This window comes from Coturnix japonica, chromosome Z (genome assembly GCF_054131305.1).
Source record: "Coturnix japonica strain WE chromosome Z, WE-NBRP24, whole genome shotgun sequence".
In the NCBI taxonomy this organism is placed as follows: domain Eukaryota; kingdom Metazoa; phylum Chordata; class Aves; order Galliformes; family Phasianidae; genus Coturnix; species Coturnix japonica.
In genome coordinates, this window is record NC_140702.1 from 31021389 (window position 1) to 31032475 (window position 11087).

At 40.8% G+C, this 11087-nt stretch overlaps 1 long non-coding RNA gene across 1 annotated transcript in view; it reads right to left on the minus strand.

Moving 5' to 3' along the window:
- Positions 1-10154, minus strand: part of LOC146753885 (uncharacterized) — a 180387-nt gene extending 170233 nt beyond the window's left edge. Inside the window, exon 1 of the long non-coding RNA XR_014939403.1 lies at positions 10119-10154. This is a non-coding gene — a long non-coding RNA (uncharacterized LOC146753885). The remainder of the gene's footprint in view (positions 1-10118) is intronic.
- Between the last annotated feature and the right edge of the window lie 933 nt (positions 10155-11087).

Consider the following 11087-nt stretch of genomic DNA (forward strand, 5'->3'; position numbering starts at 1 on the left):
CAAAGAAAAACAACCAAAAAAATTGCGATGACCTTGAGCTACAGATGAACTGTCCTATAGACAATCATTCAAACTCCTCAAACATTCGATTACATAATACCTATTATGATTATCAAGAGGCAGGAAGGCAGGAATGAGGGAAGGGAGGAAGGGATGGAGGGAAATATGGAGGGAGGGAGGGAGAGAGGCAGACAGGAAGGAAGGAAGGAAGGAAGGAAGGAAGGAAGGAAGGAAGGAAGGAAGGAAGGAAGGAAGGAAGGAAGGAAGGAAGGAAGGAAGGAAGGAAGGAAGGAAGGAAGGAAGGAAGGAAGGAAGGAAGGAAGGAAGGAAGGAAGGAAGGAAGGAAGGAAGGAAGGAAGGAAGGAAGGAAGGAAGGAAGGAAGGAAGGAAGGAAGGAAGGAAGGAAGGAAGGAAGGAAGGAAGGAAGGAAGGAAGGAAGGAAGGAAGGAAGGAAGGAAGGTCTTGACCTTCTAGTCAGGTCACTAAACCTGAGTTCATTCATCCTCATGAATTCATGGGGAATTCATAAAAATTAAAAGCAGCAAACTTTGTAACAAGTGCTGGAAATTTAAAGTTTTCTAAAGCTCCAGTGCTTTGCCATACATATACAATAAATAAAAAAATAAAAAAAATTCAGAAAAGAAGTGTGTCTGTAAATATGAGAACATGATCAAGTCTGCTAGAGCTGTGCTAAGCAAACCAAAAGAGAAAAGTGATGAAGATATATCATTGTTTAAAATTACATCTGCCATTAAACCACTGTGGCAGATTAATATGTTCAAGAAATCTGGAAAGATGGAAAGCTTTAATTAAGTGAGTCAAAAGGTGATCCCACATTGAAGCATGCTTAGGAGAGTGTTCTTTGTCTCCAGAGTAATGTCTAAAAGTGAGACGTATTAATTTCAAAGGGATTTCTGAAATCAATATAACAATGGAGCAGTAAATAGCTACTCTGTGATATTAGGGCAAATACTGAGCTTAATAGATGCAGAGAAAGCAAACACCTCTGTGCAATAGAAGAAGTTTGCTTTAAAAGTATTATCTTTTGACCAGTATTTCTTTTATAAATGTCTATTAAAAGTAACTCTTTATCATATCAGATTATGAAACAAAATTTATTATCATGTGTGGAAGAAACTTCTCATGAATGTCCAGTAAGGGTGAGATTAAAGGTGCCATCAGGTTTTTGACCTGAGAGGTTTCCTGGGACCCTGAGTTAAGACAAGCATGTGGAACTAAGACAACATCAGAAAGTGAATATAGCCTTCCATATGTGTTTAAATCTCAAAGTCGGCAAATCTGATCAGAGGTGCTACTGTTTAAAATCACACTTTCAGATCATTAGTAGGAGCAAAAGTATTGATCCTACCTGCACCACCAAAGAGATTATTCATTATTCCATGACTGGACAATACTTTCAGAAGCAACTACTTAGAATTAGCTCCTAGAAAAGGAATTACACATGGAAGTAGGTCAGAACTGAAAATAAAAAGCATGGTCAGTTACATATAAATAACAGAAGGAAGTTTAAATTCAATTTGAATTTGTAAATGGTCTACTTCTGTTCCTCTCGACTCCCTCACTATTCATCTTCTGAAGACACTGCTGCATTCAAACCTAACTGAATGTTTCTCTCGACCTTCATAACTCGTCAGTAAAGTAAGACATTTTCACAGACACAGCAGAACATGCCGTCCTGCCAAAAGAAAATCCCAAGTAAATTAAAGGATTGAAAATCTGGCTCCAAGCCAGAGTCAAAATACTAATTTACCACAATTGGACAAAAATTCAATCCAGCTGAACAGAGATACTTAATGGCACAGCATCCATCAAGCTGCTTCATACATTTCTGTGTATCAGGGAGAATGATGTGTTAGTAAACCCTTTAAGGATTTGCTTGCTTTCTGTTATTTTTCCATGAAAACCTGGTTTGTGTCCCCTACAGGTTCCTCCAAGACACAGAAAAGAAGTGCTGAAGAGAGCACATCTCAAGACCAGTACAAGCAAGTTACCAAAAACCCAATAAACCCCACAAATTTTGTAGTAAATAACTACCCAAAAGTCAAGATGCTCATAATAACTGTATGGTGCATAAAATTGACCTGTAGAGCATTTAACAAAATAAAAATACTCTAACATCCAAACATCATCAACCTCTTAGTAGATTTAAGATGTCCAGAAAAGCTACCACTTTTTCTGTGATCTGGATGCATCTTTCTACTCAAATGTTGATAGCTTTACTACAATTCAAATCTGCTGAAAGATGGCCCCAGAATCTTTGTAAATACATATTTACCAGCTTGAAGCCTGTGCCTTGATCTTCAGCAAAATATCCAAAGGGTTTTACTTTTCTTACCTAATTCTGTTTTCTGAAAAAAATATTAATCGCCTGAGATTTTTCAGCTTCCCTTGTCAAAAGCTTTCTCTGCATTTGAAAAATATTCCCAAAGTAAACTTTATTGTGTTTTGTTTTAAATTTGAACTGTATGGTACAAAATTCTCAGAAAAATACCTTAGCTAATCCTATTTCACCAAGTACTTCATTATTACAATTGTAATCATTGCACTCACTGTTTATAGGAAGGTATCATATTTCTAATGAATGCTTGCATTTCATTAATATTCCACCTCATAATTATGGTGTTCTTATGGAATATTGAAGATGTACATTCAAATCCACGTGAAGAGGCCATCCATTTAAAAGTGGATGCAGACATATTCTCCAGCATACACATATACTTAAAACTTTCAGCTATGCAATTTACCAGATGTCAAAGGAGAAAAATCATTTCAGAATAGTCACTGAAATAATCTAAAGTGACAAGCGGCTTTCCAATGCAATTTATGCTAGACTATAACAACAGCTTCAGGTTCTGTTCTTGCTGCTAGTGAAAATCAATGCATGTTTGGCCACTGATTTCAGTAGAGAAGCAAATGCTAATATAAATCAGAATTTTGTGTATTTCCAAAAACCTACTCTGAAAGTAATATTGTCCAGAACTCTTAAGGATCAACTTGTTAATGCTACTTGAGACTTGCCACACCGCACATTCAATCCAGCTAACAGAAAACATCAATCAAAACCTTCACTGATCTTGAGAAGGCCTATGCATTTGTAGGGCACAGAAAAAAAAATTTTGGTAAGATGTAAAAGATCAGCAGGAATTCTCTGTGATTAAATTCAAACATGCTTGACCTACAGAAGATCATCCTCAATGACCAGCAGTCACAACTAGACAAATGACTGGTGCTCATGAACTGCTATTCCCCATCAGTGCTGCACATAGACCAGGCTCCACTGAAAGGCTCCTGAGGGTTCTGTCTCACCATTAGCTGGAGTATCTGTAGAAGAGTTCTTGGTTTAAGCATTGCAGGATCAAGCAGCAGGCACTGTGGTGTTAATCTTTACTGTCTCCAGGAAAGCATCAGTTGAAAAGTAGCAACAATATGACACCATCACTATTATTCTCACACCCATGATAGAAACAGGACTCTCCAGTACATTACAAAACAATTTCCATTGAACAGCAACAATCCTTTGCTTACTCTCAGTCAGTTAAAAACCATGGCAACGTCAGTGAGAAACTATGAATGTTTCACTTTCAAACACAAAGTCAAAGAAGCCACACACCTCTAAGACTTAAGATATGCCAGTAAAACACTGTGCAGGAGCCATGGATTTTTTTTTATGCCAATCATTTGCTCCTAAAATATGCAGGACTGGATTCTTAAGCACCAGCACTAGACAGTGGCTAGTAGTAAAACTCTGCACTTCGAAATAATTCAGGATAATAAAATTACTATAAATAGTGGTCAAAAATACCTCTGAACATTGTGAATAAAATTGTGAATGATAAAAAATTATACTGAAAAATTCTAACTGCCAACTGATTCTGTGAAAATATGTTTGATGACAGATGATGTCACCAAAGGAATGAATCAAAACATATTTGCTACTTGGAGCTGGTCTTTTTCCCATGGCTATGTATTTCCCACTGAGGAGTACAATAGAATTAGCTGTTCTCCTTCAGCCGCATGTAGTTAATAACAAACACGAAAGCTGAGAAGAAAGAAGAATGTGGTCAGCATGTATGCGGCCTGCCCTAGCAAGAAAGACTGAGTGTTTTAGACAGCTGTACCAAAAACGAATTGAGTCCCTATTCACCTGTTGTGAATCAGATTCCATCCCTCCACCAGGCTACCAAATGCTCTTTCACACAAAGAACGTGCTAAACCATACATACAGATAACCATTATAAAACAACTGCTCTTGTCTGAAAGCAGACAGATTACAAATTAATTTTGACTGTTGCTGTGAAAAGACTCACTGGCATGATGAAAAAAGATGCATTACTTTGTATAGATTAGGGCATTGTGAATGTTTTCTGATAGATACATACTTTTTAAACAAGTCAATATTAAGAGAACATTTTCAGAACTTTATAGAAAATATATAGGCTAATTTACACTGAAGACTTGATTTTTTCATTTGGGCAGTTTAGCTTGTAAATACGCCAGAATCCCAGTGTGTACAGAAAACTGGACATACCTTAGTTGAAGTCTGACATTTTCTAAAGTTCCTCAAGCATCCTTGAGGCTTGCGGTTTCTTCTCTGCAAGTGAGAAAGTCCCTTTGAAGCGTGGAGGAATCATATCAGCCCAGAAAGGCAATGCTTCCCAAATTTCTTCTGACTCACTTACTTATGATCTGCTGCATAGATATACATGATGCAGAGCTGACAGCTTTTACAGTTGCAAGTTTCCCTTTTGTTTCCCCAGAGCTTGCATGCATTTTTCAAGCATGTGAAAGTTTTTCTGAGTCATATATTTGCTACTCAAATACCTTGTTTTGGATGTTGGTTTTGGTCAAATTATGATATGAGCTGCAGCAGTCTCTGTCCAATAGCTCTATCAGGTTGAGAGTTAGCCATGAAGCAGTCATATTTCCTCTCTGCCTTCCACAACAAGCTGGTATATTTAGCTGGCAGTCTCATTAAGAATCTAAAACTTTTTTAAGCCATAACATACTTTATAATCACTGAACATTTATAGGTTCAGTTAAAACTTAGTGAAGACATACATTGTAAAAGCTTAGTTAAAATCTTCATTGGTTTTCTCAGTCATAAAGTGTTAAATTGGGCAGTGAGCTTCAGGGAAGATGGTTGAGTCTATTTGTATGTACATCGACAGATTTTTCTTCTACAATATACTCTACCCATCAATAAGCTGACATAAATAATACAAATATCCATAATAAAATAATATGCCAGTTCAGTGAACTATTTTAACAATGGAACTGCTGGAGTGCATGACTCACTTCTTATTAAGGTAATGATGGTGATGCACCCTATTTAGATATGCATCTCATTGCTGAAGATGATCTTGGCATGAGAACAGCAATATACCTATGCTATTCCAGAACATTACACAATCAGAAAAGATTTGCAAGCAAAATGTGTGCTTACTATCAAATAAACAATAACAATTACTACCAGAATGCAATGAAAGCACATTACTACTAAGCGTTAGAATGCAGCTCCTATATATATCAATAGATACACAAACATATATGCATGTAAAAGTGGAAAAAGTTTTTCAGGTTGTCTAAAAATAATTTAATCCACATCTCTTTTTCTCTGATTTTCTTTTCCATGCAAAAAAAAAAAAAGTGACTGGTCTCATTTCATATTTAGAAGTATTAAGAATTGCATCTTGCAAAGTAGGTATTCTGATATGACTCATCACTCATATTATTTTGGAAGAAAACTGTGCTTGCCATTGTTGCTGTTGCTGGCACTAGAAGTGGAACCCTCTGGGCAGTGAGACTGACACATGAGCAAAGCAGAGGCAATCTCTGCTCAGTACCTTCACGTGAGCAATCACAGTCAACAAACTGAATACAGAAATATGTGGTTGCATGTGGAAGGAGTAGTCAAGAAATATTGTTACTTCTATCATATAAGTTGAAAGAGTAGTAAATGAAGGTACACGTGATGTCAGGGGAAAGATGCTCCCTCCCAGCAATGCAAGGTCCCCTCTACTAGGCAGACACTATAGATTCCGGAGACAATACTAAAATTCACATTTGTTTCAAGGGCATGGGATTGGGCTCAAGGTGAGCATGAGAGGAAAACTGTGCACTCAGAAGGGCTGTCTAGCACTTCAAAAATTCAAAAATTTGCCTTATGGATGAGTTTCTCCATCTTAAAAAAAAAAAAAAAAAAAAAAAAAAAAAAGGCAATTTGTTAGAATGCGAGTTGGGGAGGCTAGGAAGGCTGCAAAATCCAGCCAGGTAGAAGCGCTACCATCTAACTTGGCACACAGAGCTAGTGACAGGCAGCTAAGCTCCTGCAAGCAAAAGGGAAAAGGAGAAAACACAGTTCAAACAGCTGTTGCAGCAGCAACATAGAACAAAAACCCAAAGGGACCCCCCAAGCAGGTTGCTTGATCAGGATCCAGCTCTCCAGAACATTCCTTATTCCTGCAAGTACAATTCAAGAAAACAATCTGCCCCATTTGTGTCATGATGTAAACATGGGATTTACACAGCCATAAGTATGAATCTAAAAGAATGACAAAGAAATATATTCAGAATTTACACTTTCAATTCAGCAGAGCATGCAGAGCACACAATCTCCAAATAAGTATTTCCAGACATTGGAACATCCTTTCTTTTAAAGAGACACATTAATCAATCTTAGCTAGCCTCAAACTGATGTTTATAGATAAAACAATTTAGAATGAACTATTGATGGAGTTTATTTTCAGTAGTGCTGGAAAAGGCTACAAATCAAAGTATGAAAGAGAGCAAAGTATTTAAAGTGGGTTTCAAGTCTGCTCTTTCCTCTTAATTTGAGTCCATCTGTGAGAGTGACTGTGAAATCGTGTAGCTATTCAGAGACTGAGCTGACAACATGTTTAAAGTTTAGAATAAGCTTACTTATTCCTCCCCTCTTCATCTGATTAGAAACATCTGTATGTCAGGAAGAAATGTGACACTTCGGCCAGGGCTGCTAACCAAACCTAAGTGATTTAGCACACTTGAGGGCTGGATTTAACCTTGTTGTTACAGAAAGGGCCTGCAACACCCACTAGAATTATATGTGTGCAAGCTGTGGAATAAAGATAAAAACAAACTCCCTGGTGCAGGCAAACATTAAGTCAACTATTTTTACCTCAGATCTCCAAATGTATTTTTAAGTCACTAAAATTTAGGAGCAACCCCTGAAGCAACTACAGGCAGATAGATCTGATGAATAGAGATGAAAACTTTTCACATGTTCTGTATATCATATCCATACATAATAGAAGAAATGAATTTTAACTTCTCATTAAATTAAATGGATTTTAGGCACCATAGTGAGTATACTTAAAAAATTTTTGTTAGTACACAGATATTTTTGCAAACCCAATTAGTGCCAACATAGATACAATCAGACTATTACTAGGCTCAGAGTTAATTTCATGATACAGCTTTGTGACAATCTCAAGAAATGAAAAATACAGTCAAAATGCCCATCTGTAGCCAGCACATACAATACACACTGTGTAACTAAATGGTTCATGAAGTTCAGATTGGACTGAAAGAGTGGTGAGGTATTGGAATAGGTTGCCCAGGGTGGCAAAGGAGTTGCCATCCCTGGAGGTGTTCAAGAACACCCTAGATGTGGTACCGAGGAACATAGTTCAGTGGACAGTGTTGGTGGTGGGTGGACAGTTGGACTAGATGATCTTACAGGTCTTTTCTGACCTTAATGATTCTATGATTCTGTAATAGCCATCCATAAAATTAGTCATACATGACTGCAAAACTAAGCCATCAAAATATTCTGGATCCTTAACTTCTTCCTATTTTAACCGCTGCTCAGTGACAGTAAAATATATTGCAAATGGGGACAGAATATGGGGGCTGCATAGCAAGCAAGACTGAACAAGTAGACAGCTCTTGTATCAAAACCCACCTTCAGCCAAATGTTGACTATTGCTTCCACAGCTCTTCTGCAGAGAGAGCAGGGAAAGCACTTCACAACCCAGTAGAAATTAACGTAGTAAGGAATATGTGTTTAGATGTTGCTGCATGAGCAAAATTTAACCTTAGGCTGAGTGTCTCGTGTCCTCTCCTACACAGGAGTGGAGAAGGCAGATTATCACTGCTGACATTTCATCTCATGATTGATAGGCTTCAGTGTTCCTTTTACACAGATATTGCAAATTTCCTCTCATAAGGCACGTGAGCAGTCCAGCATGGAAAGCTCTATGATTTTTTGCATGATTGATCATGCCAGCAGAGCACACACAAGCCTAATGACTGAAGGCTCTGTCTTTAAAATGGTGGGGAACATTTATTTCCATGGTGAAATCTGCCTAAAGTCAGTAGAAGCACTTATACAAGCAGAGAAAGCAGGAAAGTAAAATTTATGAATGGGAGGCAATGTCAAGACATTCCTGAGTTGTTTCATTCTTAATCTCCCACAGTTTCAGGAGAAGCAACTAAGGCCTAAGTGGGAAAGAAGTAAGATTTTCTTTAGAACAGACTCAAGCAAAATGGTGCAGTTTCATCTTAAATAACAATGATAATAATAAATTGGTCTTCCAGCACAGTAAATGAGCTTTAGATGAGGCTTACAAGCTAGGATATGCCAGCGACTGGCACACAAATTTTACTGAATCAAAAACAAGACTGAGTATGAATTGAGAGGATTCCAGATTTATTAGCTTTTACTCGCTCAAACCCAAGATTTTCATGGAACTCCATTTACAACAGCCTAAATTATTGCACTATTATTGTGTTATTCATTTTGTAGAAGGAACCTTCACCTCTAGAAAAGTACTTTGATGGCTTCTGCACAGTTAAACAATGGTCTTTGTCCATGGCTAACCTTCCTGATTATTCAACAGACTTGTTATCACAGAGTTTAGTTCCTCTCAGTCATAATCTAGCAATGCCTGTGGTACACAGTATTTATTGCTTTTTAAGCAGGCAACTTCCTATCAGCTTCCAAAACAAACAAACAAATAAATAAAAATAAAAAAAATGTAAGTGTCATACATCATGGAGTTATAGAGTTCAGCTGCCGCTAAATCCTATGAGTATCTAGAGGCGAAGACCTGTGGATAACTGAATGTGAAAGCATGGCTTGTTCATGCCTACGCAGAGACACTGAAGATAAGCAAATAATATATTTAAGATTAAAAAATGAATGTAATTCCAAACATGCAACAGTGCAGTTCACTATTCATGAAAAAGAAGGTTTATTACAAGAAATGCCATGGAAACAACGACAAACAGCATGCTTAGTTGCTGTAGTCTAACAGGCTAAACACTGTCTGATAGAAGGGAAGATCTGGAGTGTATAGTTACTGCTTCTTTTACATTCATAGAAGTTTTCATTAAAATAAATGAATTTACTCCTAGAAGTAAGGATGCATTTTTCCCTAGCCACCCGTTCTATCACTATCTGACGTAAGACCAGGAAAATGTAAGAATAACACAGCTAAGCTTCAGCTGAGCCCAAATTCATTTAACCTAATGCACAGCAAAAACAGGCTGTATGTTTTCATTTGCAAAACTGCAGGGTGCCACTTCACACTGCCTGCTGCAAACAAATGCTGAGCAGATACAGTCTCAAAATGCCAACAGAAAAGCCCATCCGGCACTGGGCTGCTATCCCGCGCTGTGCTTGTGTCACCTACGTTCTCGCCGATTACTCATGGTCTAATGTTCCAGCTGCTTTCTGCGACGACTGAATCGAAAACCCTGCATGTGTACCCGACAGGGCGCAGCCTCATACGTTCTGCTCTAGTCCAGCTACAATCCCACTCCCTCACAGCGACAGAGCTTCAAGAATGGGGACGGGGAGCCCGCCTTTCCGCGCTCCCTCTCTGCCTTCACAGCTGTCGCGGAGCGGCCGCGCCCGGCGCAGCGCTCAGCACCACGGACAGCGCCCCGAAGGAGCCACGCAGCCCGCCGGGCCGGGACACGCGGGGTGGGCTCGGGGTGGGCTCGGGGCCGGCAGGGCGCGGCCGCCTCCCGGATGCCCACTCACACACACGCACAGAATCACACACACACACACACACAAACACACGCACGCACACCACAGCGCCGCTTGCACTCACCACATCCCCCGCAGGACGCCCCGCCGCCGCCGCCGCCGCCGCCGCCCGCCGCCCGCGGCGCCGCCGACGCCCCCCGCAGCGCGGAGGCGGTGGCGCCGGGCGGCCGCGGCTCCATGCGGAGGGCAGCGGCGGCGGCTCGCCTGCCCCCGGCCGCCCCGCGGAAGCCGCCGCCGCCGCGCACAGCCGAAGCGGGAGGGCGGGGAGCCGCGGCCGCATGGTGCTGCCCGCCGACGCCGCCCCGCCTGCCGCCCGCCCCCCGCGCACCGCACCGCCCCCCGCAACAGCGAGGCTGTGCGACCCCCGGCGGTCGGGGCTGTTGGCAGGGAGGCGGGGGCAGTCCAGAGGCCCCCGGCACACCGAGGCTGAGAGCAGGAATCGCAGCCGTTCATTCGGCGATGCTCGGCTGCTCCTTTCGTAAAACGAGTTGGATATTGTTCCTGTGGCATAGGGAGGTAATGTAGGGATGCAATGTGCTCCCTCATTGAAGTGAAATCTTACCAGATTGAGAAGACTGTGGCACAGGCATCAGCAAGGGTCTCAGAACTCCAAGAATACACAGAACAATATCTCCTGACCCTAAATGGTGTTTAGATAGGGTAGGCAAACAACAGAAAAAGCATAGGCCACTAGATTTCATCTTGAAAAGCTCACTGGAGAACCCAGATTTCAAACTTTTAATTAAAACAACAACAACCTCCTACTGGCCCTCTGATGCTTTCCAGCCTTGCAGCAGGGCCCACTTGACACTTCTGATGATTTCGTAGAACTATACAATAGCCTGAGATGAAAAGAACCCATAAGAATCACAGAGTCCAACCCCAGATCCAAGCAGTACCACCCAACTCCAAACCCTCTGTCTGAGAGCAGTGTCCATACAGTCCTTGAACTCCAGCACTGAGGCTGTGCCCCCTGCCCTGTGAGGCCCCTTCCATGCCCACTCCCTTTCCCTGACCCCCAGCTGCCCCTCCC